Source organism: Mytilus edulis, chromosome 5 (assembly GCF_963676685.1).
Source record: "Mytilus edulis chromosome 5, xbMytEdul2.2, whole genome shotgun sequence".
NCBI classification, from domain to species: domain Eukaryota; kingdom Metazoa; phylum Mollusca; class Bivalvia; order Mytilida; family Mytilidae; genus Mytilus; species Mytilus edulis.
Window position 1 is genome coordinate 24,505,559 of NC_092348.1, and position 24,127 is coordinate 24,529,685.

Here is a 24,127-nt window from a genome sequence, read left to right on the forward strand (position 1 = left end):
TGCCTACAAGACATTGAAAAATAAATTGTCGGTAGGTCATTTTGTATGTCAGGATCTGGTGTTCAGGTTATTTTTCAAAGTCGAGACTTGTCATGGATAATGTAAATTAATATACCTATTTAGTGATCAACTTCTTTAATAGCAACATGTTAATATACAGTTTACATCAGTTACACTAAGCATATATACTTTTTAGAAAATGATGCATAGAATTGTGTGTCTCCTAATTTTGGAAATGTAGTACTCGATTTATCTCTTAAAAGCGTTCTTTTCGCGGCATAGTCAATGTGTGAACATCTTCAGTAAATAAAAATGACAGAAATATTCATTACAACGATCTAAATTTAACTTTACAATGACAAGTTCTATTTAAGTAAATGTTATTCGTGGTAACATACAGGAATACTTCCCTTTAAATTCGACCTTAATAAATCATTTAATATTGTTGTACAATGTATTATAAATTAAATATGGTCAATGGACACCAATTGCAAAGACATTTGAAACGTAAATCAAATGATTGAAATCAAAAGAAATAGTAGATCGTGAATTTGAGGAAGCATCAAGTGAGATACACAATAAGTATTGCTAATTAAGAAATGAATATCTATAATGACATTATAATTATTAGATCGGAAGTCGTTGCGTCTCCATTACCGAGGAGTTATAAAGAATACTACATAAGCGGCTATTGTAATTGAAAATACTGCATGTTATACTGAAATGTTTGTTAAAAGTTTTTACCCATTAGTCGAAAAGAGACCAACAAATCATGGCACTATATAAAAAAAAAGTACAAGACAATCATCAGTCTAAAAATCTAGATATATACTTAAGACTGACCAATTATGTTCTCGTTTATAAATAATTGGTTAGCATACCAGATAGAAACGTACAAGCGATTAAATTGCATAAACTGATCAAATCGCTGTGAAAATCTATATCAAAGAAAGAATGACAGATTGTCCGCCATCACTTTTACATTTATAATATTAAATATGTTTGATTGTATATTTTTATTTTGGTTCATTTAAGGAACGATCATTTAACTTCTAAAGGGGTGGGATGACGGCTTTATTCCTAGAAAAAAAGATATTCTGATTCCACATTTTAATGAACAAAATATTCTGTTCAAGCAGATGACAAACAAAATTCTGAATCCAGATTTTCCAAATTTTCCCCATACCTTATAGTGTTGAATTTGAAGAAGAAAAAATAATTTGATGAGTTTAAGGTGGCTCGGGCCTATTCGAAGTTTCTATCAGAAGTGCCGTATTTTTTGTTACATTATTCTTTACAGAAAGTGAATCAAATTGGTCGATAAAATAGGGGGTCACGGACCATGCATTTAAGGTCAAAATTTTACTTTTAAACAGGTATGTAAAAGGGACCATTTTTCAATGAAATGATAGGGAAAATAGAGGTGTTGACATCTTTTTATCGGAATATCGAAAAAACGTTCAATGACACTTGGTCCAAAACTGTTATATAAAAAGCTGAACTATAACTTCAAAGAATGAGCAAATAAAAAACATAGGTCACGGATAAGGAAAAAAAATTATTTTGCCTTAAAACCCAAATTTTGGCGGGAAAAATGGTGAAAATGAGTGAAACGTCATTTTGACCCTTTAACAAATACGGATGATAACGAAAATATTCTATATGTCACATAACTACAATGATTTAACATTTCTAATCAATCAAAATATTTTAAAAAAATATATCGAATTTACGACAAATACTTTTGTAATTCATGAGTGAAATTATGCGCAGTCGAATAGTCCCGAGCCACCTTACACATATTTTATTGTTCCAAAAGACAAATTGATAAGACACAAGTTTTTCAACTTAGTAACGTCTTCTCCATTAAATATATACATAATATAAACATGAATGAACATTACATAAATCTGAATTTAACCAATTATTATTTTAGCATGAAGATATAAAAATAAATTACATATACATTTTAAAAATCGAATCAATGGATTTTTACCACTTAATGTAACCAATCGAATGCGCCCATTTTCAGAAGAAATAAATACAAACACACCGAACTGTGTAAAATAAAATATGTTAGTGTACATGACAAGTGACTTTATTCATGTGTGTGAATTGGTTTAAATGTAAATTACACACTCATAGTTTAGATACGGATTAACAGTAAAACGGAATACATCTACACGTAATTGTAAGTATCAATTTTGTTTTTGACTTAAATCCATTGAAACGTTTCAGAATACAAACGTCATAAAGATCATTAGATTATCGTACCCTTAAGAGCATTCATTGATCATGTTCTAGTAAGATCTGTTACAGAATAAGGTTGTCAAAGTTGAGAAAAACGCTTGGTACTTTTCATATACTTTTATACAGATAAAATAACACTATAATTTTCTTCAGAATTTAAAGACTCATCACCAGAGAGCAATAACTCAATTGTAATATTGACAGCAAAAACATTGATTTCATTTATCATTAAAAGCCTTTGTGAAGAAAAATTGTTACACTATAATAAATAATGTTTAGCATCTTCATTGATGAAGCCACATAAACAATTGGCGTCTTGTACTAAGTTTGCATTAAACAAATCAGATTGAAGAGTGCTACAATGGTTTCGCAATCTTGCATGTAATACAGATAGCAAGCGGTCTCCAGAGCAAACATGTATCGGAGGTTTTTTATTCTTATAGTATAACATATGCAATTTGCTTTTAAATAATGAAAATGCAGGACTCTGTCTAATAACAATATCTAAAGTGTTCCACAATGTTATGGATGCTGGGAAATAAGAATGTTGATAAACCGACAAACGATTCACTGGAATAGTGATATTGTGTCTGTTTCGTAAATTGTAATTACTAATATCAAATACAAATTCTGGAACCAAGTCATGTAAATAATCTGGAGCCTGATTGTTAATAGTTTTATAAAACATGGCTAACTTTTTTACCTCTCGCCTTACGCCTAATTTTCCCCATCCCGTCTCCCTGTAAATAGCGTATCGGCTAGCATAACTTGGTAATCCAGTTACTATGCGAGCAGCCTCGATTAGAATATTTTCTATCCGATCAGAATTTGTCTTCCTTCAATTATCCCAAACTTCTGATGAATACTCAAGTATCGGACGAATAAAAATCATATAATTATTTTACAAATATTCCCTTTTTAATCGATAGTTTAGTTTGAGTAAGACATAAAGCTGCTTCGTAGTTTTCTCAATCAGTTTATCAACATGATTATTCCATTTAAAATCATTACTAAATATGACACCTAGATGTTTGTGCGCACTTAGTGGTTTCAATGTAGCACCACCAAAATCAAAAGTAATATCACTGTATATATTTTTCAAACTGAATATCATAATATCAGTTTTATAAGGATTAAACTTTTTTTTCTGACCACTTACTTAAATAATCAAGATCTCTACTGATTGAATTTTTAAAAGATGATTTATCAGGTGCAGTATGACCTATTGAAGGATCGTCTGCAAAAAGCCTTCCGAATCCAGACATACCATCAGCTATATCATTAATGTATATTAAAAACAACAAGGGTCCTAATACCGACCCCTGAGGCACACCAGCGTTAAGTTTTCCAATGTTTGATAATGAATCTTTTATGACAACTCTCTGTGATCGTCTAGACAAGTAACTTTTCAACCAACATAGCAAGTCTCCTTTTATACCATATTTTTCAAGTTTATGTAATAAAGCCTTATTCCAAACAGTACCAAATGCTTTGCTTATATCAGCAAATGTAATGCGTGTTAAAAGCTTTTCATTTAGTGCACTCAAAATTTTGTTATACTATTCTCTCAACTGATGCGAAGTTGAATATCCTGGAATGAATCCGGATTGATACTTGTATAATAGATTTTTTTCATGTAAATGGTTAAAAATATTTGTTAAAACAATCTTTTCTAAGACTTCACTCACACATGACAATAAGGAGACTGGCCTGTAGTTAGACGGTAATGACTTGTAACCACTTTTGAATAAGGGACTTACATGTGCAATCTTCCATTGGTCTGACAATATTTTATAATTTGCTTGAAAGTGTTATATAAATAAAATCCGACTCAGACAAATAAAAACATACGCCTCCCAATTAAAGATGTTACGTCTTTTTTGTTGAACTAGTATAATATGGATTCATTTATTTTCGTGGTTACCAATTTTCGTGGATTGAGGAAAACTTGCATATTCGTGGATATTTAAATTCGTGGTTTTGGGAAAGTTTGCATACATTCCTTTAGAAAATTTGTATTTTGTTGAAAATTTTAATTCGTGGTTCTCCAATTTTTTTTATGGTTAGTGTATATGATTTGTTTGTCATTCTAAATAAATATGTTAAAGTACAGAATAATGTATGATTTATAAATTTATTTTGATTACAGATAATCCAAATAATAGAACTATTATGGTTGAGAGATGGTAAAACAAATGAATGTAGCACGCGTTCGATTTGGTTTTTTTTTATCATCACGAGGAACGCTCAAATCCAAAATATTATTGCTAAACAACAGATACAATGTTTTGGACAAATATTTAAGTCAGGAATATGACAGGTGGTGAAACGAAAGGAAGGCTGAACAAACGTATGTGCGGTCATAGGTCAGACATTAACCTCAATGATAACGACATTCTATACCAGCATTTCAATCAGCCCGATCATTCTATCGTTTCTATGACAGTTCGCATTATCGAAAAGATATACCATAGCTCTAACAATCCTAATCTTTCAACGACTCTCCGTAGTCAAAAAGAGGACTACTGGATTAGACAATTGGGAACTGCGACACCTTATGATTGCAATGACGAAATTGATGGTATAGGTATTCTATCTAGTCCTTCGTGTAACTCGGTGAATGTGATGAATATTTTCAACTCGACTCCTCGACGTCGACGCAGTCATGGTCGTCGTCATTATACATCCCCTTCTCTGCAGGATGTCTCTATTAAAGACTTGCTGCCATTTATACAAAAGCCGTTAGGTATTTATCACATTCGAACGAAACTTTATTCATTACTCCTTTCAAAACTTCATTCTCTGTTCAATTTATGCTTGGAATCCACTGTTACACACCCTCATTCAAACCAATACAAACTTGAAGCTATAATTTCGGATATTGCAAGTCACAGACTTTTCAAGCCAGTCCGCATTGGAAAAGATGAAAAAAAGAAAAGATCTTTCCTAAATCTTTCCTTTGCCAACAGAGATCTCGATGGCGTCAACTTAGGCAATATCCTTTATCATAAATTAGTTCAATCGAAAATACCTCCTTATTTCAAAGACCAGTCTGTACCAATCATTTCTTATACCTATACCAAACCTATTGCAACTAAAATTTTCAATAACTAACACGTTTTGCAGGATCTCGATATAGACGACTTCAAGTCTTAACCACTTGATTGCACTAGTGCTAGTTCCCTATTCACATATAATCCTGCTGGCCACGTTATTACCGGTGACCTCAACATTGTTAATAACACTTCTCTAAGAAATGTGTTATCTAAAGGTCCGAAATATCGTGAGCCTAAATCCATCAATTGGAAATACAACTTTAAAATTTTGATGGATTCAGTCAGTCGAGGATTATGCCAGGCAATAGGCTAAGCGCGAGAGGGAAGACGTAGACACTCTTTCCGAATGGATTAAAGCAGTCAGGTCGTTGATACAAATCAGAATTAAGAAACTGAATGGGTCTATCAATGCCCATGCTACGTCAATCTTAACAGACCCTAATGGTTCAAAACACCTATCCTACCTCCATGACAAATATGTTGTTGTCCCCGCAGATAAAGCCCAAAACAACATCGTTTTTTTGTGTAAAACTCATTACATTAACTGCTTGATAAACGAATTAGGTATTGACAATTCACTTGGAAACTCAACATATACCCGCACGACACTTACCAAAGAGAAAATCATGGATAATAATAGGTCTGTTCTAGGTTCCTTTGGAATTTCAACCAGAGATGAACTGGATCTTCCATTACTGTATTGGATACCTAAACTACATAAGTGTCCTTGCAAACAACGGTATATTGCAGAGTCTTCCAAGTGCTCCACGAAACCTCTTTCTAAATCATTAACATCTATTTTATTAGCAATCAAAGACGGGCTTCAAAGTTATTGTGAAACTGCCTATTCTAGAGGTGGCGTGATTCAGATGTGGATACTTAAAAATTCCAAAGATCGTTTAGAGTACATATAATCTAATTCTTTTTCATCTTGTAACAGTATTAAAACATTTGACTTTTCTACTCTTTACACAAGTATTCCACATTCTAAACTAAAAGACAAATTGAAAGAGTTGGTATTGCTTTGCTCCATGAAAAAGAATGGCCAACGAAGATACAAGTATCTTGTCTTAGGGAGGGATAAATCCTACTTTATAAAGGATCACTCTGATTCAAACAAAAAATTCTCTGAAACTGATATTATCAAGATGCTTGATTTCTTGATTGACAACATATTTGTTACGTTCGGAGGACGTGTTTTTCAACAGACTGTCGGAACTCCAATGGGAGCAAACTGTGCCCCTCTTCTTGCCGACTTGTTTCTTTAATATTATGATGCTAACTTCATGCAGGAAATTCTTAGGAAGAAAGACAAGAAGTTAGCGATATCCTTTACCTCTACTTTCCGCTATATAGATGATGTTCTCTGACTAAATAGTTCAAAATTTGGTGACTATGTGGAACGCATCTATCCCATCGAACTAGAGATAAGGGATACAACAGATACAGTTAAGTCTAGAAATTGACAATGAGGGTCGGTTGAAAACAAAACTTTACGACGAAAGAGATGATTTCAGCTTTCAAATTGTGAACTTTCCATTTCTAAGTAGCAACATTCCAGCAGCACCTGCATACGGGGTATATATCTCCCAATTGATACGATATTCCCGTGCTTGCATTTCCTATCATGAGTTTCTTGATAGAGGGTTGCTGCTCACATGGAAGCTATTAAACCAAGAGTTCCAAATGGTGAAGTTGAAATCATCATTTCTTAAATTTTACGGACGCCATCACGAGTTTGTTGACCGTAATGGAATAACCGTTTCACAAATGATATCGTATGTTCCTTACGTCGTAACTACAATCCCGTTCCCTTTCATGAATGTGACCTACCGAATTAGACTAGTTACCGGATTGATTATCACATAAGCAACACGACAGGTGCCACATGTGGAACAGGATCTGCTTACCCTTCCGGAGCACCTGATATCACCACTAGTTTTTGGTGGGGTTCGTGTTGTTTATTCTTTAGTTTTCTATGTTGCGTCATGTGTACTATTGTTTGTCTGTTTGTCTTTCATTTTTAGCCATGGCGTTGTCAGTTTATCTTAGATTTCTGAGTTTGACTATCCCTTTGGTATCTTTCGTCCCACTTTTGTTGTCCATTCGTTAGATGTGTTTTGTCATTTGTTTTTGCCATGTGATTAGGGACTTTCCGATTGAATTTTCCTCGGATTTCAGTATTTTTGCGTTTTACTTTTTATTAGTTTTTTATGGTTACCTAGTCAAAGATAAGATAGACAATCTTTTGAAATAAGACGAAAGACATAAAAGCAATTCTTCCATCTCAAGAGATATTTCGGGTTGATAGCGAAAGTTATTCCATTAAACAGAGAAGTCATCCGGGTTCCATGTAATATATATTGATTGAAAGACAAAATATGTCATTCAACACACGAGTGCATTCAATTCAAACAGATTTTTATTTGCACTTTTGTATTTCTTTAAAGTGCTGAAAATATGTTAAAGTACATGTAGATCGATCTATTGATTATCAACTAAACAAAAACCAATTGCATAGTAATGTAATATTACAAACGACCGATGGTGGGATTTGTCGTTATCATTTCTCGCTTCCAAAGGAATATTTGTCACTCCAAACAGCTTTATTGTGTTTGGTTTGAGCGTTCTTGAAGGTAAATACAGGAATGCACTTCGGACGCACAGCCTTGATAAGGCGTTTGTTAATTGACATTTCTTCAGTTCGAACATGACATATCTCGGTTTCGATATGAAGTTTCATTAGATATAAGAAATGTCAAGTATGAACTTGGAAGTGAATATTGTTAACAACGGAATGTCATTATAGATTTTTCGTATCATAAACTTTACGTGTTCATTAGATATACAATTATTCTGTGAAAGTTTTCTTATGAAAATATAATAAAGCAAATTCGAACTTGGAAAATAACATGAAATATAGATTAGATGCTTCACAATCTAATTAAAAACCGATCTCTCATCGCTCCCGTTTTCAGATATATGTCGCGTGGGAGATCTAACGAAACCCGCTTTGAGGTCACATGTGTCAGGTGTGTCTTTTTCGACCAATGAAAATGAGTCTTCGACGATTTTGAAAGTTAAGCGTAAGGTAAAGGGATGTAAATAAAGGCAACAGTAGTATACCGCTGTTCAAAACTCATAAATCCATGGACAAAAAACAAAATCGGGGTAACTAACTAAAACCGAGGGAAACGCATTAAATATAAGAGGAGAACAACGACACAACACTAAAATGTAACACACACAGAAACGGACCAAGCATCAGACAAAATCCCACGAGAATAACAAATATAACATCAAAACCAAATACATGAATTTGGGATAGACAAGTACCGTGACACGTCTTATCGCAATGTGAAATTACACTCAAAAATAAGAGAAAACAAACGACGCAACGTTAAAATGTAACACACACAGAAACGAACAATAATATAACAATGGCCATATTCCTGACTTGGTACAGGACATTTTTAAAGGAAAAAATGGTGGGTTGAAGCTGGTTTTGTGGCATGCCAAACCTCGCACTTTAATGGCAATGTTAAATATAACATTGAAATGACAACATAATCTTACAGGAATACAATACAAATAAATAGGAGAACGTATTAGACAAAGAAACACATGATTAATGAATAACAAGAAGCATCAGGTTTAAAATTCAATACGTCAAAAACGCGCCTCGTCTACACAAGACTCACCAGTGACGCCCAGATATAAAAGATCGAAAGCGAAAAAAAGTACAAATTTGTACAGCACTGAAGATCAAAAGTTGAAAAAGGCTGTGTCAAATACGGCTATGTTTTTATGCTTGGGATAAGAACATCCTTATTATTTAGAACAATTTATGCTATTGCAAACCGTAAATTTTATCAAATGAATATAACAGATATACATAATGAAACTGAAGTATTAACTCATTACAGAAAACAAACACGAATACATAATGCAAAGACCAACACAGAATAGACACACCCGACTCAGACCAGGCCTGAACGCAGTAAATTGTGAAAATGACGTCACATACGATGGTGAAAAGGCATTAAAAATTACGTCACATTTGAATTTCTGAAATTTCTGAAACAGCAGAAGAATGACGTCACATATGAAAAACTATATCTCAAAAGTAAGATACAATCAGGATTGATTAAAGATTATAATAGAACTAAATACTGATATTGCATTTTAAAACAATGCATATTGCAATACTTAGTAATAGCAATTTTAAAACTATAATATATATTTATGTCCAGTTTGTTATGAATCCAACTTCAAACGTAAATTATCGTACAGATTACGTTGACCAAAATTAAATCTAATAAATGACGGCGGTGATTAATTTTTTTTCCCCATAACACATAAATGTAATAGAAAAGACGTCAACACATTTGACAAAATCCGATGAGAATTACAAATATAACATTAAACATTTAAACTAAATACATGAATTTGGGATAGACAAGTACCGTAACACGTCTTATAGTAATGCGAATTCACACTCAGCAAAACAGTCACAATCGGGAATAAGTCACGTTTGGTAATTAAAAGATTAGACGACATAATGACAAATCACAATCTACCATGTGGTAAAAATGTCCTTATCTAGTTTGGTTAAAGACACATCGTATGGATCCACCAATTCGTGATGGTGTCCATAAAATTTACGGAGTGTCAATTTTAATCTGTCCTCCTCATAACTTTGTTGGAGTAATTTCTGCGTAAGGAGCACACTTCTGTATATGAAGTCCGTATAGTGTGAACAAGCACGTGAATAACGTATCAACTGTGATATGTAAACACCATACGAAGGGGCAGAAGGTATGTTACTGCTGAGAAATGGGAAATTGATAATTGGGAAGTTGAAATCGTCCCGTTTGTCATAGATTTTCGTGTGAAGTCGTCCATCTACGTCAATATTGAGGAAAATATCAAGGTATGAAGCAGTCCTTCAAGTATCAGTAGTATCCTTAATTTCAAGTTCACTGGGATATATGAGATGTAAGTATTGGCTGAAGTATGGGTTATTCAATGATAGAACACCATCAATATATCGGAAAGTAAATTTAAAGAATTTCGCAAGGTGCTTTTTCTTTTTGTCTTTTAGAAGGTTTTGAATGAATTCTGCTTCATACGAGTACAAAAACAAATCAGCCAGCAGGGGTGCACAATTAGTACCCATTGGAATACCGATTGTCTGTTGAAATATAAATCCTCCAAACTCAACAAATATATTGTCGATCAAAAAGTCCAGCATTTTGATAATATCATCTTCAGTATATTTTCTGGAAGATTCAGTGTGATTCTTCACAAAATATGAATTATTGTAACCCAAAACAAGAAATTTGTATCTACGATTCCCATTTTTACAGAAAAAGCTCTGTTTTATGAGATGGTGAAGTCGATCTTTCAACTGAGCATGGGGAATAGTAGTATATAGCGTAGAAAATCAAAAGTTTTTATGGTGCTGCAAAATTGCAAAGATTGTGATCGAAGGTTAAGCAGTAGATCTTTGGAATTTTTGAGAATCCACATCTGGTTAACACCACTGGTAGAATATATCTCTTCACAAAATTTTTGAAGCCCATCTTTAACTGTAGAAAGAATAGTAGTCAGTACTTTAGAAAGATGTTTAGTCGAACATTTTGAAGAACCAGCTATGTATCGTTCTTTATATGGAGTTTTGTGTAATTTAGGTATCCAGTATAATGAGGGCAAGTTTTCTTCGTTTTCTTTGATGTTGATACCAAAAGAAAGAAGGACAGATTTATGATTTTGTAAAATTTCGTCCTTGGTAAATGATGTTAAAAAATATGTAGGATTACCAGTAGTTTTATCAATTCCAAGCTCTGTAGTGAGACATTGCAAATAATGTTTTTTACATATGAAGACAATATTATTGGAGGCTTTATCTGCTGGAACAACGACATATTTGTCATGCAAAGAGGATAAAGCATCCACAACCTCCGGATTCTTGAAAGGGTTAGAAACTCTAGTACTCATATTACATCGTAGTTTATGTATGCGCCTCTGAATGCATGATCGAATAGCTTTGATCCATTCAGACAAAGTGTCCAGTTCTGGTTCGTCTGGTTCACGCTTTACCCATTTTCTTGCATAGTCCTCAACTGCATCCATCAGTAACTTGAAATTCTTTTTCCAGTTGATGTAACTCATTTCAGTCAATTCATAAACTTTTTTGATTGGCTTATTAATAGGTCGTCAACTCATTTGCATATCATTATAAATTCATAACTTCCAGTTCACTCACATGTAACCTCAAAGCGGGTTTCGTTAGATCTTCCACGCGACATATCAGAAAACGGGAGCGATGAGAGATCGGTTTTTAATTAGATTGGATGCTTCAAAACGGAAATTGAAATTTAAAGGAGTGGAGCAACATCAACACTCTGTAAATATACGCGTTTAAGTTATATACTGTTCGGATCTACATTGTGAATAGGACGTTAAACCCAATTTAAATGTACGATTAATCAAATAAATAACTTTGAGGCGATTATAACTAATAATTGTCGTCGAGGCTTAGTGTTTCACAAGAACGCCTTTGCAGAGTTAAAACCCAGAACTTGTTTAAGTAGAAAAAGTAAAAATCACAAATATTTTGGAAGTTCCATATCGAATGGCAAAATCAAAAGCTCAAACCCATCAAACGAACGTTCAACAAGTGTCATACTCCTGACTTGGAACATATTTTTTTTAAAGTAGAAAAGTCGAAAAATAACGCAATGCCAAGATGAAAAGTACAGATCCACATTATATGTAACAAAGAAACTAAAAAAAAACATATAATATTAGACAAATAATATAATTTTACAACATAGTCAACCGCGATTCAAAACATGTTTATCAAGTTTGGATACTGTGAATTCATTATTATTCGTTGGATACCAATTTTCGTGAATTTCGTTGGAACAGGTTAACCACGAAATTTAATATTCAACGAATCACAAATTTTCTGTAGTGTTGTATGCATAATTTGGGAAAACCACGAAATCCAATATCCACGACCTTGAATTATTTTTCAATCCACGAAAATTTATACCCACGAAAATAAATGAATCCACAGTATATGAATCAATCATAAGATACAAATAAAAAGATCATGAACTCTAAAAACATCTGTCAATACTAGCAAAATTTATTGATATATAGTTTCAGTGGTATCTTAATTTCAACTTCACAAGGGTAAATTAATTCGCGATTACAGTGTTGACAGTCCAATGACCACTGTTAACGTAGTACTTAGATCACTCGGCTACAGAAGCACGAATTGCAGATGTTTAATTTATATATGGAAATGACGTGTTTTCTAAGATGCACGTTTTGTCTTTGAGAACAGCAAATAATGGGTTCAGCAAAACGTCCAACAGTTTGATGATATTATCATCTTTGTTGTATTTGTTGTAGGAGTCCTTTAGTTTTTCGAAAGGTAAGAATTTTCTTGACCAAATAAAATTCCATTTGTTTTGTATTAAGATGATAATTAACAACAATTATAATATGACTTTGATCTTTCTATTGAGCAGGGGGGAAGGATACCAAAGAGTGTAAGAAGATGCGACATTTTGAAATCAATACTGAATTATAATGATTGTGATTGCAGATATCTGAGTAAATATTACCAATGTATCAATATACAAACATCACTTACATATGGGATATACATTTCCAAACTCATTCGGTATTCAATAGCTTGCAGTTGCTTCCCAGACTTTATAAAAGATCACCAGCGTCTGAGTAGAAATTTGATGAATCAGGGTTGTGTAACAAAAAAAATGTCTCGTCCTTTTTCTAAAAAGGGTTCATCGGAAGATACCAAGACCTTGTTGATAAATAATACGTTTTTGTCGTTGTAAATTATTTACCTTCACTGTTGAAGCCAAATAAAGTACAAAGTTGAAGAGCATTGAGATCCTAAATTCCTAACACAATGTTGGCTGCTGTACCCCTATTTTTTTTTATATTTCAGCCTATTATGTCTGTTTGTTTTGTTAACACATTGTTGTCAATATTGTGGAATTTGTTTATAACTATCATACAAGTCAGAGGTTTAGCTAGATGTAAAACCATTGTCTAGATAAGAAAATGTCTGTATAATGTCAGGAATATGACATGTGTGTTCCATTCGCTTGGTGTATTTTAGCTTTTAATTTTATTATTTGATAAGGGTCTTTCCGATTTGAAATTTTCTCGGAGTAAGTTATTTATTGAATACACACTGGAGAATAATTCTATTCTCTATTTTATTTTTTCCGTAAAAGAATTTGTAAAAATCCATATTTGATTGAAACCAATGGCTGATCATATCTCATGACAGTTTGTTTGAAGGCATGTTACCGAAGACAGAATGCATGATGATAGGAAGAATTTTAGAAACATATTTAATTAAACAATTTGGATGAACCTGCAATACGTCTTCCATCCACGAATATTTGTGACTATTAGTAAGTATTTTATGCTTTTTAGAATCATTATTCCTTTTATCGTCCTTTACTTCCCCAGTCTTAAAGCAATAGTAAAATATTGTACTCAACAGAATGTTCCTGTATTAGCTCCGATTTATTAAAGAATCAACGTACATATGTTTTACCTCAATAACCCTACCTGTTTGCATTGAATTTATATAATATGTATAATTTAGACAATGACTCATATAAAGCGGCATAATTCTGTTATATTTTCAGTGATATTAAATGTGAATCTTTATGTGTTTAGTATACGAATTATCTATTTACATTTTGATTATATGGCTATGCAAAAAAAATGAGAAAATATTGTTTTTATAATTTCAAATCACTGCGTCTAAAAACTACAATTTTAAACAAGTAACCAAATGTTGTTGAGGGAAATGATGAATCATGATGACTCCCTAAAACTGACAGAAATGATAGCGAGGTCTTCAGTGCTTACGAATGAAGAAAAAATAGTACAAAAACAGCCAGATGCTCAAAGTGACTTAAATATTTTCTTAATATTATACTGGACAGATAATGTGTTTAAACAAAACAGCTTTTAAAGAAAAATACAAAATATATTATCAGCCCTCTATGTGAAGTCCTGTTCGTGTTTTATTCAAACGCACGATACAATCTAAACACTAAAATGAAATTGATCTATATTTTAAATAACGTGGCAACCAGAATGGGGTTTTAATTCTTTAGATATGTTTATTACCTTTGAATCATATTATTGAAACAAACCAAATGTGTATATTCATGACGTAAAATTAGCATGCATATTATAGTAGACCTATATGCACTGTCTTTGTTCAATAAAGATATATATAAAAAGAGCAATACAAGTACTAAGTATAACGTTTAAAATTGAAAAGGACGTATATAACAAGACAATGAATAGGATTTTAGATCAACAATATAAAACAAATTGATATGGTATGATAGGTATGAGTTTTAATTCAGCAGCAATAACAGTGGATAAAACCAACTTAACAACAAATTATGTTTTATATTTGTGAAACATGGAAAAACTGTGGGGACACAAATTGTAAACCTAAATGTCAATGAGTTTAAATGACTATTACCTAGCGAGACGTATAACGTATCATAGCAGATTGTCCTCACATTGCATCTATAAGTGAGGTTCTTTGCGCTAAATATTATATTTTGTTTTATCATTTATGTGGACTGTCGTTTTTCGCCGAATTGTTTTTTGAACTGCATATTGTGTTGTCTCTCATAATGATTGTTTTGATACTAATACCTATTAATTCTTGGTTTCAACTGAAGATAAACAAATGTATTGATGAAATTAACGACATTGTCAATAAACAAAGTTATAATTATTTTATGCACATTGTGAAAGGCATTATTATTATTTAAGTGCAGGTTATGGAACATAAATGGTTGGTCTAAGTATGCAAATAGCGATAAAAATATATTAATAAATAACTGCACTACAAAACTAGCTCTTCATATATTTGGAATAACTGAATCACATCTTTTAAAAATTATTCCAATAAAATTTACAATTACAATTGTTATGGAAATAATCGTAGTCATATCCATATCTGAGCGAAAACTGGAGCAGGAAACGTTGGTATATTAGTACACGAAGATATACCATGTACACAGATGGAATAATATGGGTAAAGTTTAGCAACAAAACAAATAATAGTAATACATTTGATGTGTGCGTTACATATTTATCACTAAAATTTTCAGTAAGATCTACTGATGTGTATGATTTTTTTTTACACCCTTAAATCACAAATATATTCCACCTCCAATGGATACCCATTCTATGTGTGTGGAATATTAATAGTCGAATAGGAGTAATGGAAGATTTTATTCCAGGAGTTGGTAATTTATTTGTCCGAGAAGTGATCGATTTCAAATCCAACAGCTATGGAGAATTATTTGGTGATTTTTTTGTCAAATATAAATTGTGTATCAAATCGAAGAAATAGCATTAGAAATGATTTAAACTTTATATCAACACGAGGTTCATCAGTTGTCGATTATTTCATCGTAGTACCATATGAAACAAGAACTATCTTTAAAAAAAGATATCCGACGTATTTAAATTTGAATATATGTTTAACACTATCATTTCGATAACCTTCAGAAGCACACTGACTTAATGATGCAGGACCTCTTGAATTAAATCTCCATCTGAATGAAACTACAAGAAGGCGATTACAGTGCACTGAAAACATGCATAGTTAGACACAATGTGTCCTTGGTGGCAACGCCCGTTCACTACCTTCATCTTGTGAACAACAATGATCTAACTATCTAAAAATCAATGAATTACCAACAAAAGAACGTTACCAATTGTTTTGTGAATATTCCGATTATATTTAAATAAGTGATTTACCATTTAAATAACGTTTTCTCTGTTTTTGTTCAGTATTCTCGGTCCACCAAAACCCCGCGGAAATCTCACATGCATAGGTGCGTTCTAAAAGTCATATACGTTCGTACAACAAAGTTTACATTAAAAATTATATAATTGTCCCGAATAAACAGCTGTCATGGATGCAAAGAGCTATTGGAGAAACAATTATTTTAATAAAAATATAAATCTTTGTAAGATCTAGTTCAAATATTTATAATTTTTCACTTGCTTTCCATCACGATACGATTAACGAGACGTTTTTTCAAACACAACCAAATCAACCACCATGACAGCATTTTGTCCAATCACAGAAAGGATTTTTGAGCATGCGTATTCTGTTGCCATAGTTAAGCGTCCTTAAGTCCAAAGGGCACAAACCGAAACTATATCGACTACGTCGGAAAAAAATATTGTTTTTAGAAATTTTGCATAGATTACCTTAGCCGTATTTGGCACAACTTTTTGGAATTTTGGATCCGCAATGCTCTTCAACTTTTTACTTGTTTGGCATTATTAATATTTTGATATGAGCGTCACTGATGAGTCTTATGTAGACGAAACGCGCGTCTGGCGTACTAAATTATAATTCTGGTACCTTTGATAACTATAGAGCTAGTGCATTGGCTAACGAAAGTGTTTTTATTAGGTCAGTTGAACCCAGATGTATTCCTGATCATTCCATATTATGTTTGGAAATAGAAAATAATTTGTATGGTAATATTGAAAAGGAAAACATCAATATAGAAAAATTGTGAATGTCCAGAAGCGTGTTATATATGATGTAAAAAATATTCCGAATAGTTGGTTTCAAGATGAAAAAGTAAAATCCCCAAAACACTGATCTCCGAGGAAAATTCAAAAGGGGAAGTCCCTAATCAAATGCCAAAATCAAAAGCTCAAAGACACTAAACGAATGGATAACGACTGTCATATTCCTAAAATGGTACAAGCATTTCATGGTGGATTGAACATGGTTTTATAGCTAGCTAAACATCTCACTTGTGTGACAGTCGCATCAAATTCCATTATATTTACAACGATGACAAGGTTCACATCAACTCTAGTGTTTGACGTCAGAATATAAACGTTACACAGGAAGAGATATAAAATAATTTTGTAGTTCTAAGTATTTTCAAAACTATAATAGTACAATAACATAATAGCATTATAATAGAACAATAACTCAATAGCGGAATGTTTAAAAGTACAGAGTCACGTCATATGTACCAAAGAAACACAAAAAGTCACACCAGCACAAATGAAGAATACAAACCACGTATTGACGGGATGTATAATTACCGAGCCATGGGTTATAACAGAATACATTATAAAGTGTGTATATGGTCAATCAGAAAAGGTAGTTATAAAATAAAAACTGCGGTTATACAGTTATGTAAATGTTTAAACTTTACAGTATCGACAGATTTTGAAATGTCGATGATTATATAATGGATAGAACACAATACATCAGTTAGAAGACATTTATGATTATCAAACTGAATGAGGAACAAGGCTTGATTATTATCGGTCAAGGAAAAAAGTTGCGAACTTATAAATTGTTTAAATTTTCATACTCTACAGAAAAATATTTTTTTACAAAATAAACCTACTCGATATCGCAGTGCATATGCTTAATATAGATGCGGAGTAGCACCTTTAAAAATTTAAACTGATCGTTACGAAAGATTAAATTTAGATTGTGTTTCAGTTGAGATTATATTGAAGATGAATAACTTGTATTGTTTACATGCAAATTATATGAAGATCTATTTTTATTTATTGATATAATTCATCAACATAATGATGTTTTTAACTTGATAATGAAAAAAATATATTTTTGTTCAAAAATGAAAATGTGTGTAGTTCTGTTGTCAAAACCTTCCATAATATTTTATAGCTACGAAATAGTATATTCTATTGTTGAAAAATTGAAGTTATTTTTATATACATGTACTCGTATCAATTTTTATCCTTGAATGTGCAATGTGATATTGCACTTTTATTTTTTGTGTAAATAACAAAACTATGTTTTATTCCGATGTTTTAATATTGTATATACCAGTCTCTTTCTTTTATGAATGACACATGCATTCTAAATTTTATACTGTGTATTAACTGTCAGAATGTGTTTATACTTGTATGTATGTAGTGAGACTAATAAACTATTGAATCTGAAACACATTACGGTTTGGATGTCGATGTATGTATGAGAGCTTGTCATATTGATTAGTTAGTCAATAAAGTATCTGTGTTTGCACATGTTTACCTTTTTGTACTACCAACACAGTAGCAAATTATTTCAAAGATATGTAAAAACATTCATATCCAAAAGACTCATGTTGTTATTGAGGAATTTTTCGTATTACTGGTATCTAGTTACAGAATCAAGAATATAAATGGATAGCATGTAAATCATTTCCCGAATCTCAGTAGAGCTTTGTATGTTATTAAGGTGATAGATTGGTTTCTATTCAACAGAGATGTCTTCCTGGTTCAGTAGATTATATCTATAGGAGGACAACATTTGTTATTGACAGCATAATAAGCATGAATAATGCATAAACATATTAAAGCTATTTCAGTTTGCAAAACACGTAGTCTTGGAAGAATCATCCTCGGATATAATCTGAACATATGCAATTTCTACTAATAAGTCGATTGCATATGTTGCTCATGTTACGTTGATCTAATTGTATGATAAACTAGCTCCTTCAATGAAATCATATGCATTTCATAAACACTAAATTCCATTTTTCTTCTCCTTGTATCTTTCGGTTTTTCAATTTTCAATCTTTCCAGTTAGAATCAACTTCAGTTGCAATGGTTTTATGTTCTTACTTAAGAATTTCCATCTATGATAATTAGTCTATTCATAAGTTTCTCTGTTCTGTAATGTCAGTTTATTAAAGTCCTGGTTAGATGTTTTTAAGACCTAATGAGTGTGCTATATTTTCGGAAGTAGGTTTTTTTAGAATGCAGCTGATTAGTTAACGTCAATTTGGATCATTATAAGCAGTAGAGAAGTACTTATTCGTAGTGTTGTAGGTAAATGTAAGATTTGAAAATCTCTAAATATTGTTTTCAAAACTGTCGTATCTTTTCTCAGTTTTATTTAGTGTTTTTGCTGGTCCCTGCTTTTTACATTGTCTAAATATGCATATGTATGCGAAGTTTTCTATTTCTTCTATGGTAGTGTTTTCAATCTTGATTGCTGTTTGTTCGATTGGTCGTTGATTGATATGCATGTTTATTTTGCGTACATGGTTGTTAAACATGTTGTTCAATCTTTATTTTTCTTTGCATTTTAGTTGTATCGTTGACTAGTAAGTAAATGTGTTATAAAAAGCTGACCTTAGTATTTTTACATACCAGGCTTTTCAGTGTTTTGGTTTGAGCGTCCATGGTGAGGGTCAATCCTGTATAACGCTTTATTCCGCGGGTTTTATTTTAATGTGTATATCTCATAACCAATCGACGAAAAATATATGAGGAGCGAAGATTGGTACGTTGTACTGAGAACCATTCAGAAAGTTGTCTACGGTTTTTGGTAGGGTTCGTGTTGCTCATCAGTTTTTAGTTTTCTATGTTATATTTTGTAAACTATTGTTTGTCGTTTGGTATTGTTTTTGTTATTCCATTGAGTTGTCAGGTTTTGTTTTCCACTGATGAGTTTGAGTGTCCCTTTGTTAAATTTCGCCACTCTTGTCTAACTGGTTTCTTAACTTAATCTTTGCATACAACTTCTATTATTATTTCGAGTGAGACACCGAATTGCTGAATATCTGGTTAATCATTAATTACTTGACTTCAATATCAAAATTTCAAAATACCGTACAGACAGCACTAAACACTTAATAACAGAACGACACCCAAAGCTTGTGACGGTCTCAAGTAATCCGAAAGACTAAACATATCCTGCTCCATTAGTGGGATTAGAGGCATTCTTACTGTTGACAATGTCAGTGTCAAATTCGTTGATTCAACAGTCGCGGAAACGAGGAAGGAATTAAGGTGTCAAAATTTGGTACATATCTGTGGTCATCAGTGACACAGTTATTCCATAATGGTTAACCGAGTTATACTCTATTCTTTATTTTAACGATAATTTGTTTACTAAATATTAATTAAGGAGTTATTAGGGCGTTAGGAAATTTTTGTTTGTATCACAGTGAGCTAGTTTTGAATGAAACTTTTCGAGAAAAGTACAGGGCAAACATTCTTTGAATATAACTTAATGTTTTATCAACGGAAATTTTTCATTATAGTCATCATTCACAAATACGTCAGAATAACGAGACAAACATAAAATGAATAATCTAATGTGTGATAACATTGTGATTGAATAGCCAAATTAAACAGAGAAGTCTTCCGGGTTCAGTATATTATAGGTGATAAATGGACAACATTTGTCAGTCACAGCACGCGTCTATTCAATCAAAAAGGATTTTTATTGGTTCATATAAACACTTAACGCTTTTACCTTGTATTCTTTTTAAATATACTGTCCTTGATAATAAGCTGTATGATAAAACTATTATGTTATATATATATATATACTATTATCACAATAATGTTAAGCATGGGCGAAACATATACTAATTTTGTTATATGTTACATCCTTTACTTCTCTTTCTCCATTTCAGTATTCACAACAAGTGTTTCTGTAAATAGGTTCATGAATCATAATCATAAAACATTAGAATGCAACAGAAAAATATATTTAAAAAGTGCATGATCCTTATTTAGTCAACTATATTTTATGACCTTCTCAAGAAGACCGAAAATAAGCTAACAACACATTTATTTTCATTTACCTGTGTATAACATGGTGTTAATTTTTCAAAAGTCGATATTTTATCTGAAATTGTTTAGCATTTCACACCGGTATAATACTTTAATTATTTATCCCTTATGTTCATTAATTTTGTATATACATTGTATCATTGATAAAATTTATTCGTTCAGTGTATGTTCATCTGTGATACCACGTATCTTTTTTTTAATTAGTTAAGCCATTCCTATTGATATTTCATAGTGTAATATTCAACATTGCCATATAAGCGGGAGGTTTGGCATGCCACAAAACCAGGTTCTACCCACCATCTTTTTCTTACAATGTCCTGTACCAAGTCAGTATAATGGTCATTGTCCTATTATAGATCGTTTCTGTGTGTGTTAAATATTAAGGTTGTGTTTCTGTTGTGTCGTTGTTCTCTTATATTTGATGCGTTTCTCTCAGTTTTAGTTTGTAACCCGGAATTGGTTTTTTTTCTCAATTGATTTAAGAGTTTCGAACAGCGGTATTCTACTGTTGCCTTTATAGTGTGTCTTTTTATGTTGTGGTGTTACATTATTGTTTCAGATAAGGGAGAAGGTTTGGTACCATTAAATCGTTTAATCCCGCTGCAATTGTTTGCACTTGTCCTAAGTCACGAATCGGATGTTCAGTAGTTGTCGTTTGTTGATGTGATTCATAAGTGTTTCTCGTTTCTCGTTTTTTTTATATAGAAAAGACCGTTGTTTTCCCGTTTGAATGGTTTAACACTAATTATTGTTTTAGACCCTTTATATCTTGCTGCTCGATGAGAGCCAAAGCTCCGTTTTGAAGACCGTACTTTGACCTATAATGGTTTTCTTTTATAAATTGTGACTTGGATGGATAATTGTTTCATTTCATTCGGAATTAGCTCGGGATTTACCTATCTCGATAAAATTGAGGTAATTGCTGATTGGTCACCTCTTCTACAGGGCACCAATCAAAATCCAGGATTCGTGAAGAGTTTTTATCGTGTAAGGAATTCAGGCCCTCGCAAGTAGGAGAGATCGATTACGGGGAGGGACTGAATTATTCGGGTTAAATTGTTTTAGGCCTTTTATATCTTGCTGCTCGATATGAGCCAAAGCTCCGTGTTGAAGACCGTACTTTGACCTAAAATGGTTTACTTTTATAAATTGTGACAGGATGGATAATTGTTTCATTTGTACTCCTACTTCATCTTCCTATATCTATTAACATCCTCTTTAACTTACTTTGCCGCTACATAGATGATGTTCTTTTACTAAGTGAAGCAACTTTTTATGACTTTGTTGAATTATCTGTCCCGTCGAACTGGAAATAAGGTTAAAATAGATACAGTTAATTATGTTAATACTCATAGATATGTAGGTTAAACAATAACTATTTTGAAATCAAAAGAAATATAATCAAACAGACAAAAGGAGTCGACAAAGGAAATGAAATTGAACTTCTAAAATTATCATTAGAAAACCGAGACAAAAAAAGCTTGCAGGCTTAATTTTAGAACAAAACAAGTTAAAAATTAGAGATTTGCAATAAGAACTTTTTTAGCTCTTATCTTTTTTAGACTGCAAATGCTCGGCTTCTAGAAATTCCGTACGCTAGTACAGTAACTGTATAAGTATGATTGCGCAAGATGAGCTTAATCTAAACATGTCATAATTCGATTTAAAAAAAAAATCATGTCTTGTACATAAATATCCTTGCGGTAACGTTGATAAAAAATAATCAATTATTTTGTTTACTTGGATGAATATCTATGTTTGAAATTATTAGGAAAATAGAAGGAATTTTCGACTGCCTACAAGACATTGAAAAATAAATTGTCGGTAGGTAATTTTTTATGTCAGGATCTTGTGTTCAGGTTATTTTTCAAAGTCGAGACTTGTCATGGATAATGTAAATTAATATACCTATTTAGTGATCAACTTCTTTAATAGCAACATGTTAATATACAGTTTACATCAGTTACTCTAAGCATATATACTTTTAAAAAAATGATGCATAGGATTGTGTGTCTCCTAATTTTGGAAATGTACTACTCGATTTAAATCTTAAAAGCGTTCTTTTCGCGTCATAGTCAATGTGTGAACATCTGCAGTAAATAAAAATGACAGAAATATTCATTACAACGATCTTAATTTAACTTTACAATGACAAGTTCTATTTAAATAAATGTTATTCGTGGTAACATACGGAATACTTCCTTTTAAATTCGACCTCAATAAAACATTTGATAATGTTGTACAATGTATAAATTAAATATGGTCAATGGACACCAATTGCAAAGACATTTGAAACTTAAATCAAATGATTGAAATCAAAAGAAATTACTAGATCGTGAACGTTAAGAAACATCAAGAGAGAATCACAATAAGTATTGCTAATTAAGAAATGAATATCTATAATGACATTATTAGAAGGAAGTCATTACGTCTTCATTACCGAGGAGTTATAAAGCATACTACATAATCGGCTACTGTAATTAAAATTACTGCAAGTTGTACTGATATGTTTTTACCCATCAGTCAAAAAGAGACCAACAAATCGTGGCATAACATGATAAAGCAGGAAAAGACAAGCATCAGTCTAAAGCACTAGATACATACTTAAGACTGACCAATTTTGATCTCGTTTATATTTAATTGGTTTATCATACCAGATAGAAACATACACGCAGATGACAAACAAATTCTGAATCCAGATTTTCCCAATTTTCCCAATACCTTATAGTGTTAAATTTGAAAAAGAAAAATATGAGATTTGAAGCTTTAAATAAAATTAAAATTGGTTTGCACAAAAACAAAAAATATTCCAACTCAGAAAAATAAAAACATATCCCCACCAGTTAAAGTTTTGACGGGTTGTTTTGGTGTTGGTTTTTTTTTTTTTTTTTTGCTGTACTTATATACATTATTGTTCGGCGGCCAGTCTTACAGTGTTGAATACCCATTGCTTGCCTTGCATTCTAATTAAAATCTACGAAAAAAGGAGCAATGAGAGATCGGTTTTTAATTATATTGGTGGTCTTGGGTTTTTTTGTTGTTTTTTTTTTTGCTTTTTGGTCGGATAGTTGTCTCTTTGTCAAATTCCCTGTTTCAATTCTCAATTTCATTGATTCAATGTAATTACATAATTATTTTTGGAA